Source organism: Dermacentor silvarum, chromosome 3 (assembly GCF_013339745.2).
Source record: "Dermacentor silvarum isolate Dsil-2018 chromosome 3, BIME_Dsil_1.4, whole genome shotgun sequence".
In the NCBI taxonomy this organism is placed as follows: Eukaryota; Metazoa; Arthropoda; class Arachnida; order Ixodida; family Ixodidae; genus Dermacentor; species Dermacentor silvarum.
This window is the reverse complement of record NC_051156.1, coordinates 45,414,966-45,431,101: the sequence shown is the minus strand read 5'-3', so window position 1 is coordinate 45,431,101 and position 16,136 is coordinate 45,414,966. Positions and strand designations below refer to the sequence as shown.

The 16,136-nt window shown below is 45.9% G+C and overlaps 1 non-coding gene across 1 annotated transcript; it reads left to right on the top strand.

Moving 5' to 3' along the window:
* Positions 1 to 12,755: 12,755 nt before the first annotated feature.
* LOC119446946 (U2 spliceosomal RNA) lies at positions 12,756 to 12,938 on the top strand. The gene has a single exon (XR_005190858.1). It is a non-coding gene; the product is annotated as a U2 spliceosomal RNA (small nuclear RNA).
* Positions 12,939 to 16,136: the final 3,198 nt, after the last annotated feature.

The window sequence follows — 16,136 nt, the reverse complement described above, 5'->3', positions numbered from 1 at the left end:
GTTGCGCGAAATTCGCTTTGGTTCTTGCTATAAAGAAATTAATGTATAAATACAGAATAAGTTCGAGAGGAAAAACGCCGGCGGTAATGAGTATCGAAACTGCACTCCCACGCTCAGAAGCCGAGTGTCGCACCCACTGGGCTAAACCAGCGCCTCCTACATAGCAGGCCTGTGCAGTCTGCTTTATAACATTATGCTTTTTGGATCAAAATTTCCATTGTTAAGCCTGGCGTGACGAAAGCAGTGACGTCAAAATCAGCGCGGCTTAGTCAGGAACGTCGCATTAGATTCTATGGCAGTGGGGCAAGGTAACTCGACGTCACGGATCGAATTGCACCGGCCCTGTGCTATCTAGGCGTCGGCCAAGCGTCTCAACATGCTCGCTTGCCCGCGAGGAGTTTATAACCCGAACGACCGCTCAGTGGCGCTCAAATGAACATTAAAGATCTCGCATTCACAAATCAAGAAGAGCTTTGGTGTCCTCGGATATTCTTTTGTAACGTTTTAGTAAGCCTTCCGCTTATAAGCTGCACCAGGTGACAGGAATCATCATCTGCAAGGAGAAAGTAAGAATAAAAGCACTGCAGAGGCCGGACGAACTGAGAGTCTTCCGGTCGTTTTACTTCGCCAACGCGAACACCATCATCACTAGAATACATTGTCTGATGAAATCAGTTTGTCTAAACATGCTAGAGACGCTATCCTCAAAAATAATCACATTGCCTTGGTTGACTCCGTATCAGCTTTGTAGATTTAACGAATAAGCACTTCGAAGTATAGTAGATATTCACGTAGCCATCACTAAGATATAAAAGCGACAGTTTCGTCCGAAAGGCAAATTATGGACAGCAATTTCAATTTGTGTAGTGCTGCACTTGGAGTCTTTCATTAGGGGGCCTAAACTCTGCAATCTATTGACATGGATATTGGTTCCGGGTTGATGTATTTATTATGGGGTACAACCTAATTTTAACAGCGAAGCTGTTCTCAGTCGAACCTTCGCCGTCTGTCCGGCGGCGTCACGCATGTCACGTGACCAGCACAGGAGGAGAGGCGTGCTAGGGGAGGAGGCGACCAATGAGGGGCCGCGCTGGGCGCGAGGAGGGGAGGCGATTTGTATAAGAGAAGGTGTATCTGTGAAAAAACGCAAGCCTCGCGACAATAAAAATCGCTCGTCGGGCTGCTGATTGGAATCACCGACATCCGGGTTACGAGACCACCACGCTAACCGATTCAGTCACTGTCGTTTTTTTTTCTTTCATGGTATTTATCATATTAACCTGTAATCCAATAAAACACCAATTGTGCATAGTCATAGAATGGTGGGCACAATGAGTCACACCGAAAAACAGAAGAGGCACTGTTTCTCTTTAAAAGGGTGGTACCATCTGGATGAAATTTACCCTTGTAGGTATAACCGGTTCGGCTTTGCGGTTAATCATTCGCGCCTTCCAGAAGCAGTGCATTCCAATGAGAAAACGCATGTCGAAAGGCACATTGTCATCAGAGGGCGGTAGCAGGTATCGCGCTGTATGGAGGTTGAGGAGGAGGAGGGATAAACTTTATTTTAGTACAGCAGATTTGTGAGACGTAGGCCTCTGTACCTAGATGACGGCCTCTTGGCCTGTGGCGGCATGTTCGGCCTGCTGGATCGCCTTAAGTTGATCTTCCGGTGCAAGGCTGAGCAGCGCGGTCTCCCAGTGCTCTCTGGTCTTCTGTGTTTTATTCTGTGCGGGTGCCCCAGGCCAAGCCCAAACCATGTGTTGTGAGTGCGCCCTTTCTTGACAGAATCTGCATCTATCGGTGTAAAGTTCTGGATAGTAACGGTGGTAGGCCACCGGGTTCGGATATGTTTCTGTTTGTAACAAGCGCCATGCCGTCGCTTGCCGTCTTCTTAGCGGGGAGTGTGCCGGGGGAAACGGGCCCTTCCCATTTTATAGTGTTTGGTGATCTCGGTAAAGTGATCTCTTGGTGATCTCTCTCCGTTCTCAGTATTTGCGTGTCACCTGCTAGGCCCGTCCGTTGTCGAGCAACGTTGTGCGCTATTTCGTGAACATCTCGATCTTCATGAAAGTTAGCTAAAATTCTTAACGCTTCCGGTGAGATTCTTCCTTTAGCATAGTTCTTGACGGCGGTCTTGGAGTCGCTGACAATGATGTAGGCCTCCGTGGAGGCTATTGCCAGTGCTAAGGCAGCCTCCTCTGGTGTCTCCCTCTAGACTCGTAGCAACTATCGACATACTCTGTCTATTTGTGTACTCCGCCGTGTCCACATAGACCTCGTCCCTGGCACTACTGAATTTTTTGTGGAGAGCTCTCGCTCTTGCAATTCTTCTATCTTCGTGAAACCCCGGGTACATGTTTCTGAGGATTGGGGGTATTGAGAGATGTTTCCTTATTTTCCTTGGGATATTTTCTTTTTTTTTTGCAGATTTCAAATTCTTTCTTTAGAGTCCATTGGAGGGTATCCCAAAATATAATGGCGTCTGTGCAGCCAATAAAAATGTTCAATTGTCTCTGGCACATCACAAAAACGACAATTAACAGAAGACACAAAGATACCCTCCTTCTGTAGTCATGTTTTTACCGGTAAAGCTTCACTGTAAAGTTTATAATAGAATGTTTTGCAGCAAAGGTAAGTATACATTTTACGAACACACTTTAGTACGTTGTGGCCTGGCCATTAAATATGAAGTGATCGGTGAAATGGAGGCGGAAATAGCATGGACAGTAAATCAATGTATGACCTTTTACGCAACACGGAGTGCAAGTATTCAGTGGTAAACCGAGCTGTCAGGAAACAAACGACCATAGAAACCTCTTCCATGAACCCCCACAATCATAAATACGAAGAAAAATTTGAAGAAACAACTAAATCAGGTTTATTCAAGATGATGAACAAAGGTGTCATTCAAGAGTCGTATAGTTGGCTCCTGGAGATTTTGCATGCATTCAGACGTCTGAACGCAGTGACGAAGAAGGATGTGTATCCGTTACCGCGAATTGATGACGTCATTGATTGCTTACACGCTGCATCTTATTTCTCAACACTAGATTAGCGATTGGGGTATTGGCAAATACTAATGGACCCTGACGAGAAGGAAAAGACCGCTTTCGTGACACCTTACGGCCTATTCGAACTTAATGTTATGCCTTTCGGTCTTTGCAATGCTCCTGCGGCCTTCGAAAGATTCATGGACACAGTACTACGTGGTTTCAAGTGGGAGATATGCATTTGTTGCCTCGATGATGTTGTAATCTTTGGCCGCACGTTTGAAGAACATAACGAACGCGTCAGCCTTGTTCTCGACTGCATCGAAAGAGCTGGACTGGTCCGAAACTAAAAAAATGTCGGTTTGGCGAACGTCAAACACTGGTCCTGGGACACTTAGTCGACAAGGATGGCGTCATAGCCGATCCTCGTCAGATTGAAGCGATCAGCTGTTTCAAGCCACCGCAGTCAGCACGAGAACTTTGCTCATTCTTGGCCTAAGTTCGTATTTTCGTCGTTTTTTCTCCCGATTTGCCGACATCGTTTACCCGTTGAGAAGTATTTCGCGACAGACGCGGCCTTCAATTGGACACCAGAGTGTGACGCATCATTCTCTCAACTGAAGTTTATATTAAAGTGAGCACCCCTCTTGCGTCACGTCAATCCATCTTGCCCGACTGAAGTTCACACTGATGCTAGTGGAATCAGGATAGGAGCAGTGCTTGTACAACGTCACAATGGCGCAGACCATGTCGCATATGCCAGCCGTTACCTGAGAAAATCTGAACGCAATTATGTGGTTACGGAACAGGAATGCCTGGCAGCTGTTCTCGCCATACAGAAGTTTCGCTGTTATTTTTACGGCCGACCATTCAAGATTATCATCGACCATCATTCTTTATGCTGGCTGGTCGGTTTTCGTGATCGCTCTGGTCGCCTCGCACGTTGGGCGCTGCGCCTTCATGAATAAGACTTCGTGGTGTCGTACAAGAGTGGCCGTTGTCACGTTGACGCAGACGGCCTCTCTCGGATTCCTCTTGCGACCACTGACTGCGATGTTGAGAAATTTGACTACTGTCTCGCTGCTGTTACTCGCACGTTCCCTGATGCGGCATACTTTCAGCGAGAACAACGGAATGATCTTACCCTCGATCCGCTATTTGTCGCCGCCCATACTTCTCAAGGCAGCGGTTGCTTTACAGTCCGTGATAAGTTGTTCGACAACACTAATTACTCCTGGCATGGAGCGCGTTTTCTGCTTGTTGTCCCCGAGAGTCTCTGCTCCGACGTTCTACGCGCCATTTATGACGATGCGGCATCCGGCTATTTAGGCTTCGTTCGAACGCTACACCGCACTTAGGAGCGTTTTTACTGGCCAAAAATGTACGAAACAACCAAGCGCTATGTCGCTAGTTGTGAAACGTGCCAACGTCACAAGCAATCGACCACCGCAACCCCGGGGCCCCTTCGGCCGTTAACACCGCCCAGTACGCGGTTCGAACAAGTAGGCATTCACCTTTTGGATCCATTCCTATTATCTAAAAGTAGGAACCGTTATATAATTGTCTGCGTGCACCATCTTACACGGTATGCAGAAACTGCAGCCATAACCTCTTCCACAACTGCTTGCGTGGCGGTCTTCCTGCTGCGTTCCGTGGCCCTTCGTCATGGCCCACCACGTGTCATCATCAGCGATTGTGATCTCAAGTTGACTGCTGATGCCGTTCCAGAGTTTCTTCGTTTGTGTACTTCATAGTTCCGTCATTACACGCCGTATCATCGACAGACCAATGGCCTCGTTGAAAGGACAAACAGAACGCTGACCAACATGCTTGCCATGTACGTCTCCTCCAATCATAAGAACTGGGACCACGTGCTGCTTTTCATTACTTAAGGCTGTTTCACATGGCGCGATTTTCAAACAGTGACATAGCGAATTCCGTCGCTCAGCGACCGCCGCGACGTCGCAGGCTCTCCGCCACCGGATTCCAACATGTTGGTAGTTCCGTCGCTGAGTCGCAACGATCGGCGCGATGTGGGCGGAGCGACGTGACGTAACAGCAAGCGCTGTCGAAATAGGTGCTTTCCTGTTTTACCACGTGTTGGAAGCTCAGCGGAGCAATGTCGCGCACCAGCTTCAATTATGTTTTAAAAGAGCGTACCCATCAGCGCCTGTGGCTCAAGGTCGAGCTTCATGAACAATTTTTGTTTTCTCGAGCTCACACAATTCGTTTAAGAAGAGAAGCTGTGTGCTATCCAGGTCAGGAGCAGACGCCGCCTTCAACATACGGCACGTACCCACTTTATCGTCACGGTCGCGAACATCTTTATCGCTAAAAATTGTGCCACGTGCTTGCACACTCAATGGTGGCTTCTTCTGCAGAAGCATATACTTCTCCAGGAGAAGAGTTGTGGATTCGATATATTACCGCAACAACGGAGTACTAAACGAAACCACCCCACCGACGCCTCTCTAGCCGCACGCTCATTCTTGCGGTGTTGTGCAGCGCTTCACTCGCCGCAATTGCACCAAGCGATCGTAAAGTCTCAACGCTTTTAAACATTAAAAAATAGTTTACTCATTGTATTTTCAAATAATAATAAGAAATTTTTAATATATGGGTAGTCTCTACGTTGTTTTTATTTAGCGATGCAGGCTTAGATGCTTCGTTTGCAGGGGGCCACCTTCGGCGTCGCTGCGACGGAAATCGCGCTGTCACAGACGCATGTGAAAGCTTTCAGCGTAAATCGCTCTGTGACGTGCGCGGCAGAACAATTTTTTTCCGCCCCAATCGCGCCATGTGAAACAGCCTTTACGCATACAACACGGCGAAACACGAAAGCATGAACTATAGGCCATTGTATCTCCTGTATGCAAGGTTACCTCGAAGCCCTCTGGACACTGTCGTATCCTTCGTTCTGCCCAATGACGATTCTGCATCGAAGACCTTGTGTCTCGCCGATGAAGCCCGTCGAATAGCTCGTCTTCGTACTCTGGCTTCGTAATGTCGTTCGAAAGAGCGATACTGCGACTGTCACGTGCAAGTATCGTTCGAAAAAGATGACTTGGTCCTTTTTTGGACACCGCAACGCAAGCGTGGATTGTGCCGTTTCTCGTTGTGGACCGCCTGAGCGAACTCACTACGTAGTAGTTCGCCTCAAGTGCAATGGTCGGCGATCGAGCAGAAAGCAGCTGACTCACACTGCTCACCTGAAGCCCTTCTACCCTGCTTGTTTATCCTGACTCACCCCACGGGCTTCGCGTGCTTGCGGGGGAATGTAACGGAGATACGAAAGGCAGGTACGACAGAAAGAAGGAAAGACGAAGAGAACTAAGAGCTTTCGAGGCCGGACTGCAGTACTACCATCATCGTCAGTCTCCTGTAAATAAAAACATTTCTTCGCACTTCGTAACAATATGTAGAAATAAGTCATAAATGTAGTTTAAGCGAAGTAAAAGAACAATAACGCAGAAATCAACTTAGGCAATCAATTCAAAAGAGAGCAATGATTTCAATAATTCAGATGGCGAATAGAATCAATACTGATTTGTAGCCACTGAGGTAAATTGTTCCAATCCGTAATGGTGCGTGGAAAAAAATAATATTCTAATATTTAAAGACGTTAGTTTTGGCATTATAGGGAGTTAAAGAGTCAGCGTGATGAGGCCGTGTTCGGCGTGCCACCATTCGCGTTACCTAAAGCTCGGGAGTGAGGAAAAGTAGGTTCTTTTTAGGAGAGAAAGAAATTTTAACTGCAACATTTTTCTTCTCATTTCCAGTGTTTCGATACCATGTTGTTTTAATAGTGCTGTCGGGGAATCAGTCATGCGGTACTTTAAGAAAATAAACCGGATTGCTTTACACTGAATTTTTTTAATGCATCAATGTTAGTTTTCGTGTAAGGGTACCATACTAGACATGCATACTCAAGTTTTGGTCTTATTAGTGATGTGTAGGATAAAAGTTTAGTTTCGGTGGGCGTTTGTTTTAGACAAAGTTTACGAAAGGCCGAGTACCATACATTAGTAATGTGAGTGTTCCAGTTTACGCTTATTGCTTTGTGACGCCAAGATATTTGTCCCCGCTAACCGCTAACCTCACCTTGGTTAGCAGTTCAGACGATAGTGCCTAAGGAAAAAATAGACTATCTATCTTTTGTTATGTTCATGTACACTGACTTGTTAGCATTTAGTTCTATATTCCAGTGACTGCACCAAGAAAGAAGTTGTTGAAGGTTATTGTTCAGGATTATCACATCGCCGCGGCCAAGCAGCACACAATCATCAGCGAATAACTTTATTTGAACGTGTTCAGTGATTCGGCTGGTAATGATATTATATATAAAAACAATAAAGGCCCTAGAATGCGACCCTGAGGGACACCTGAGGTAACTGGGAGTTAATGGGAATGGTAAGTGTCAATACTTACAAACTGTTTTAGGTTCGTGAGGTACGTTGAAGCCCAAATAATAACGAAACAAGGAAAGTAATTAAGTAATCGAAGATTTTCAATCAATTTCGAGTGCGGAACAAGGTCAAATGCTTTCCTGAAGCCTAAAAATATTATATCTACCTGGCCGGATTCCTATAAAATATTCGCAAAAAGATGGATAATCGATATTAATAGCGTGAGAGCGGAAAACCCTTTTCGAAAACCATGCTGCGAAGGTGAAAGAACATTGTTATCATGTAAAAATTTAGTAATGAAGTTAGCTATGATGTGTTCTAGCATCTTACAGCACGCGATGATGTTAGCGATATTGGGTGATAGTTACTTATCAATGTTAAGTCACCCTTCTTGGCCAATGGCACTACACGTGCAGTTTGCCAGTCAGTAGGAAGGTTTCCTGTGGATAATGATGCACGAAAAATAATAACAAGAAACAGGGACATCATTTTTGCGTATCCACGCAAATAAACGTTCGGTATGTTGTCGGGAACAGGGGTAGGTTTGGTTTTCAAGTTAAGGAGCATGGAAAGTACGCCCGGTACAGATAAAAGCTCCGAGTTTGCACCGGTCATTGCAGAAGTAGGAAGCGCAGGGTCATTTGTATTGGTAAAGACACTGTGGAAGTATGCGTTGAAATATTCCGCAATACTTTGCTTTTCGGCGGTAACAAAGCCACCATCCACTATTTGTTCCACTGGCTTCTTTTTTTTACTGAGGAATGCCCAAAATGTTTGTGGCGCTATGCGAATAAAATTAGCAACATATGATTAAAGTACCTCCATTTAGCATGCCCAATAGACGAGCTCAACGTAGCTTGCGTGTTTTGTATTTTTGTTCTATGAGCGTTCTTTCGCCTCCAACGTTTCATTTTTCTTTTCAAGTGAATGACTTCTCCCGTCACTCAAGAATTAATATTCACCGCTTTCTTTGTTTTGCTTGGTACAAAATTTTGAATACAGCATGTGCAAAGTTTCTTGAACAGGTCCCAAAGTTCTGTAACATTGCTTCCTTGAAAGCTGCTGCGGTGAGCATCTAGATAATCTAAAATAACTTCATCCTTGGCACGCGAAAAGTTCTTCACTAAAACAGTTTTTGTTTTACTCGGATTGCATTTGTCCAAACAACATGACATGCACATGCTGGACTCAACTGCTACACAACAAAAAAACTACGAAAATCAACACAAATTACCCAATAAATTATTCATTGAGAACCTATCAATGGTAATGTCATTGTGCAACTGTTGAGCGAGCTCAATGAGTTTTGAAATTTTGTTGAAGGTCCGTTGATTAAAAAATTACCCAACAATACGTCAATGGTAAATCTACAGACATTTTTGTACGGGATGACGTTAGCAATATTGGGTGATAGTTACTTATAAGCGTTAGGTCACCCTTCTTCGGCACTGGCACTACACGTGCAATTTGTCAGTCAGTAGGAACGCATGCTGTGGATAATGATGCTCGAAAAATAATAACAAGAAACAGGGACATCATTTCTGCGTATCCATGCAAATAAACGTTCGGTATGTTGTCGGGAACAGGGGTAGGTTTGGTTTTCAAGTTAAGGAGCATGGAAACTACGCCCGGTACAGATACAAGCTCCGAGTTTGCACCGGTCATTGCAGAAGCAGGAAGCGCAGGGTCATTTGTTAGACACTGTCGAAGTATGCGTTGAAATGCTCCGCAATACTTTGCTTTTTGACGGTAACAAAGCCACCATCCACTATTTGTTCCACTGGTTTCTTTTTTTTTTTACTGAGGGATGCCCAAAATGTTTGCGGCGCTACGAGATTAAAATTGGGCAAGATATGATTAAAGTACCTGCATTTGGCATGCCCATGCAATAGAGGAGCTGAAAGTAGCTTGCGTGTTTTGTATTTTTATTCAACGGGCGTTCTTTCACCTCCAGCGTTTTATTTTTCTTTTCAAGTGAGTGACTGCTCGCGTCACGCAAGAATTAACTTTCTCCGTTTTCTTTGTTTTGCTTGGTACAAAATTTTGAATACAGTATGTGCAAAGTTCCTTGAACAGTTCACAAAGTTCTGTAACATTGCTTTCTTGAAAGCTGCTGAGGTGAGCATCTAGATAATCTAAAATAGTTTCATCCTTGGCACGCGAAAAGCCCTTCACTAAAACACTTTTTGTTTTACTCGGATTGCATTTTTCCAAACAACATGAAAAGCACACCATTTCATTATCAAATATGCCGCGTTCAACCGACACTGAAAACGTTTCAATTGTTTTACTCGTAAACACAAGATCAAGTACCGATGACGAAGAATCATGCACGCGCATGGGTAAATTTAACAACTTCTTGTAAATTGTGCCATAGGATTATATCACGCATATAGCTGACATGGGGAGCAAGTTCTGTACTAAAAGAAACATGTTTCCAGTTAACTCCTGGAAGATTAAAGTCTCCTATTAGTATCCTACGAGTCTCCTATTAGTCACCTAATTAAAATATATGACGTGATGCGCGTACGCAAATCACTCAGAAATTCTGATGGTGAGCCGGGCGCTCGGTAAACGGCAAATAACAGGAAATATTGTCCCCAGCCAGAAAACCTTCATGCTAATAGTTTCTATATCGTCAGCCTGGCGCAAAAGAGGGGTTGGGATCTTTTTCTTTACCAGCACAGCCACCCCGCCTCCTCTCGTTGATCTATCGCAACGAAAAACACGAGAACAAGGCTGGAATACGTCTTCATCATTGATTCCACTGTCTAGCCAGGTTTCTGTTAACGTAACTATATGCGGACTGAAGCCCATAATAAGAGCCTCGAGTTGATCAGATTTGTTGACAATGCTACGGGCATTGATATTTATAATACATAGTTCTTTATTACCGAGGGTGTGAAGTCAGTCTTTCTTAGGGTTGTTGTACTTTCCAATTTTTACTCTAGAGTTTTCCGTGTCAGTCGAAATAAAGAGGCTGTCATCTATACGATGTTCCTCGTGGATTAAAGCGACTTTCCTTTTTTGCTGTCTTTCTTCTGAAGTACTCTCCCACAGAAGTTTACGCTTCCTGAGCGCGTTTCGCGTGTAGTCATTTTGTACAAATGTACTGGTACTCTTCAATTTGTAAGCATTCTTCATAATTTGCTGTTTTTCTTCGTAACGTTGAAAGTACAAGATAACTGGTCGTGATTTATCAAGCCTACCAAGGCGATGAATTCTACCAACTGACTTGCATGTGATTTCAAGCCTAGTGGGAAAATGTCAGTTAAAGCTGTGCGGCGCAGCAGCGACTCTGTATCGTCTTTATCCTCTGATACACTGAAGACCACTAAATTTGAACGTCTACTCCTGTCCTGCGAATCAGTAGTCTTGGCCTCCAAGGATTTTACCGTGCGTTCAAGGCTGTCCACGCGTGCGGTTATACTTTTGAGAAACAAGCATCACAGCCCACAACACGTTTTTCCATGTTTATTTGTTGACTGCGGAGCGCTGCTACATCCTCGGCTAACTTATTCTGATCCAAAAGTATCTTTCCCCGCAATTAACGAGTACTAGAGTCTAGAGTCATCTGTGTCAGGGCCGGTATTTAACTCAATGTCTCCGCACAAGAGACGCAAGCACATACAGTACACATGATAAGCCATTGAGACACAGTGCTGTGGGCACGGCAAGACCAAAAGAGAACGACAATCGCTCTTTAAGAAGCTGTAGTACGCCCTAACCTGCAGAAGGCAGAAGAATGGCCCATTAGAACACATGCTTATTCCCGATCCGCCGTGCCCACTGTAGTTGAATGCCTCAAGCTATTGCTGTATAGCCCGATGCGGTGAAGTCACGTGAAGGGACGACGGCGCTGTTGGAACGCCATGAGTCAGTGAAGATATGACCACAGGAAGGTGAGACACCGAGAACTGCGACGTCGTTGACACAGCTGTAGATTGCGGTGCGTGGTAGTGTTTTGAAGAATCTGATGATCGGTCAGTCCAGTGAAGCTCTCGTCCTGCTTCGCCGGTCGGGCAAGTCCCAAAACAAGCACCTGCACAAGGCAGAAGAATGGCCTATAAGACCACATGTTCATTCCCGCTCCGCCGTGCCCAGTCATTAAATTAGGCTGGCCTGACGCAAGAGAGCGAGACAGGACATCCGCGTCCGAACGTTTACGGCCAGAGTGGTACATGATTCGAATATTCTACTCTGCGAGGCGTAGTGCCCATCTAGCGAGAAACCCTGAAGGATATTTCAAGGAAGATAACCTGCAGAGCGGCATGGTAGTCAGTTATGACGTAAAATGGGCGGTCGCAGAGGTAAGGACGGACTTTGGTTATTGGCCAAATGATAGCCAGGCATACTTTTTCTGTAACGCGATAGTTGGCATCCGCTTTCCTGAGTGCGCAGCTGGCAAAAGCAACGACGTGCTTATCGAAAGCAGCCTTTGTTTGCGTAAGAAAAGCGACAATCCCGACGCTAGTGGCATTCGTGTGCATTTTGTTAGTGCGCTTGGAACTTGGGAACTCGGCGACGGCTTGGAATTTGGTCGAATCTGGGAGCACACCATCTTAAGAAACAACATGACGAAGGATTTCATTTCTTTTATTAATTTTCTCTCATTACTAGCTGCTGGGCCGTGAAGCGCCACTTCTTTAACTTGGGCTGGAGTCCTGGGTCGCCGAGGTAAGTGAGGACGCGTTCGAGTCAGAGCAGGTGAGAAAGAGAGGCCTGGGCAAAGACGATAATTTCATCGAGATAAAAAAGGCACGCCTGCCATTTGACGCCAGAGAGGATGTTATCACTTATTTCAGATGTGGCAGACACATTACACAGGCCAAGGACCTGACAGTAAATTCATATATGCGCTCTCGCGTGACGCATGTCGTTTTAGGACGATATGGCTTAGGCATCGGGGCTCGACAAAAAAAAATGAGTGCGATTCCACTCCGTGAAGGTGGTTGACCAGCGAAGCTGTGTATATGGTGATTGACCGTTGATCCGATGAAAAGTTCCAAGTTTGGAGGATTGGGGCCACGTGAACGGTTCGCATTTCTTTTCGTCTCCTGGTCCTGGCGGGCAGCGCGCTTACGCTTGGCGTTCGCGGCCCGTTCATTGTCTGTGGTCTCCTTCCGCCGCCGCCACCGCAGCCATTTTCTTTTCTGTTCACGTCGTCGTTCTTGGTGCACACGCTGTTCTTCAGACCGTACAACACACAGCCTGCCCATTTCACAGTCAGAGCAGAACTGAGGAAAGCAGCCAACGTAGAGCATGACGTCAGGAGACAAAAGACACTCAGATTGGTATCCACTGGCATGAATACGCGGGATGGCGACGCCAACACGTGCATGGTGCCAACGTAGACATGGCCGACGCGAGTCAATGTGTAGTATCTGTTCATATCATCTTAATATTTGATACAGGTTGCATTTGGACCCAACATGTTACACTTGTTTTGCAAGTCGACAGACTGCTTGAAGCCTGTTTCGTCTCCCCCGCGGGTCGGCCCGGTATTGCACTACATCTTCGGAATTTTAGTCTACGGACCATGATCCGGTGGAAACAAGTCATATAAAGCTTCGCTGTAATAACCAGATCATAAGTCTAAGAACGGAAAGGATTCAGCGCCTTAGAGGTAGTCCAGTGCATCGTCGATACAAACATCCTTCGTCTTTAACCGTCGATATACCGCATAAAAAGAATTTTGTCATCTTTCTTTTTGAATAGCATTAATAAAGATGCCCAGGGACTGTAGGAAGGCTGTATCACAGCGCGTTGAAATATGTCTCCTACGTGGTCTTCGATGACGCGGCTGTCCGTCGCGGACACAAAGTACGGACGCTGGCGCAGCGGCGCTATAGCTGCCGTTGTCGATGGGATATATGACTGTGAACTTACGTCCTAAACACTCTTGTTGGAGGTCAAAAGAAGCACGATATCGGTTAAGAAGGTCGGCGATCTGCGCTCGCTGACTCGAAGTGAAGTTGCCATCAATACACCGAACAAACATTCTGTCACATACTGGTTCAGAAGCAGCAACAGGAAGAGGCATGGCGTGATTGCGTCCACCTGAACAGGAGCGGAGTCGTCAGGCACATTGTAGACAGAACTCGTGTCAAGTTCCTGAGCAGAACCAAGGCACTCTCAATGGTGTAAATTTGATGGCACGAACACATATTCTAAACGGAAAGTGTGCTGCAAACATGACGAATGTGAAGAAGGACAAAAGGAAGCAAGAAGGGAAGACGGCGTGCAGGGAGTTTAGACGGCGTGAAGAGAACTGTGGAATTGTCGAATGCAGCATAGGAAACGGGCGAAAGGGCGGAAGAGAAAAGTGAGATTTCGTATCGGTGGCGACGAACCCCCGAGCAGAAGATGCAGGCAAATCTGCAGAATGACTGCCGCAGCACGGAGACAGCACATGTTCTGCACGGGCACAGCCGATAACTGCGTGATGAGACGAGAGGAATCCCCAGCCTAGAATGACGGCATAAGAGCGGCGGGGAAGAACAACGAACTTAATCTAGTATAAACTGTTTTATATAGCGACATGGAAGGTGCAAACAAGGCCGTGAGCGGTTCAATGAAATCGCAGTTCTTGCCTCCGGAACTGCGCCTTTTAGTTTTCCTCCTACACGGCTGAAGGGTGAGCGATAATGTGGGACAGTGAACGTTGAAGGAGAGATTTATTTCTTGTACTCTCAGGGCCAGGGACATTAAAGAGGGGAGTGGTTACATCAGGCAGGCAGGCAGGCAGGCAGGCAATGAACTTTATTTTAGGTCCCGAGGAGCGGCTTCAAATACAGAAAAAAAGTACAGTGCAGAAAAGTGGTTAGTGTACAGAAATAGATGGCTCTCAGTTATACATTGTTACCTAAGTGTTCTTGTAGTGCTGGCTAATCAAATGTGATACGATGAATGCAGTGCAGTGATACAGTGTTACATTATTACAATACAATAATACAATTGGAAGTACAAAAGCATGAATGAAATGCTCCTGTACAATGAAATACAATGTTATCCAATACTGCCATGAAGTGCTGGTGTTCAACAACAGTAGCGGTTGAGAGGGGGAAGCGATTCCACTCAGAAGATGTACGGGGAAGGAATGAATGAGACATGACATCAGTATGGCATAATGAAATTCCGACTTCGTTATTGTGGTCTAACCTTGATGAAATGTATTGAGGAGGGGAGATCAGTTCATCGCGAAGGGAAGGGTGATGAAATATCTTATGAAAAACTAAACGTCTAAGGCCTTTACGGTGGGAGGCTAAAGATGGCAAGCCAAGGTTTAATTTCATTAGAGAAGTGGCGGCAGTTCGGTTATAATTAGAAAAAAGAAACGAGCGCAGTTATTTTGTACCATTTCTAATGAGTGAAATAGGTTTTTCTGAAAGGGATCCCAAACTGCTGCGGCATACTCAAGCTTTGAGCGGACTAGTGACTTTTATGGCATTATTTTAGGGAAGACGGTGCCTTAGTGAAAGAAGTGTGGCCGACGACTATACAATTATGTCCGGGCGTTTCTTAAAGATCGCACTGCGACTATAGGTATAGAAAATATAGGTTCAGACTCCATCCCTCTTGCGGGAAAAGGCACGCCACAAGAGTCAGTGCTTTCCCCCGTGCTATTTCACATAGCTATGAGCAGACTACCTGCACTATTAGATGCCATACCGGGAATTATAGGCATGCGCTTTATGCTGATGATATCACCATCTGGGCCACCAGTGGCTGAGATGGTGAAATACAGGACGCACTACAAGAAGCAGCCGATGTCACCCAGAAATATGCGCGAGCAGGGGGACTGTGTGCAGCTCAAAAGCCAGAACTGCTTATACTAAAAAAACTCCAAAGGAAACATCACCTACCGCCTGACATCACGGTGACTATCGAGGGTAAACCTGTAAATAAGGTTAACTTACGCTTACTAGGACTCCACGTTCAAGCCAATGCGAAAGCGACATATTCCCTGACGCTACTGAAGAAACAGATTAATGAGATAGCGCACTTGATCCGGCGAGTCACGAACCGCAGCCATGGCCTAAAGGAATCCGACGTCATGTGCATCATACACGATTTAATCATAAGCCGCATTACCTATATCACGCGCCTTACCACTGACTCACCCAAAACCAAACAAACCAGCTAGACACACTCATACGAACAGCGGTGAAAACAGCGACAGGTCTTCCTATCTACATCTTACCAGCCAGACTGTTACAGCTTGGTTTGCATAACACCATGGCCGAATTAATCGAAGCCCAGAAAGTCGGTCAGATCGAACGACTGAAACGTACATCCACAGGAAGGCACGTACTCAGACAATTACGTTACCCACCATCAAAGTGTCAGAGTTTGCCCCACTAGAGCCCCTGTCAATCGCCCCAAACATCAAAGAAAACATTACAGTGGCCCCATACCTCGGAATATGCACCCCGAACACTATAAAGGCAGGCGCAGTGCACGTGCAATGGCACTGCACCGAGCATACGGCAACGACCTCGACACCTTCTATACAGACGCCGCGTGCTACCCCGACATTACAGCCAAAGTGGTAGCGGTGGCCGACTGGAGGGGCGAAGCAGTATTATCAGCCACAATACGCACTGACAACTGCACGGAAGCGGAAGAATGTGCCATAGCCCTCGCCATCAGCGCTCAACCCCCAGATAAGATCATACATATTCTTACAGATTCCCAGCAACCATGTCGAAACTACGCACAAGGACGGATTTCACTG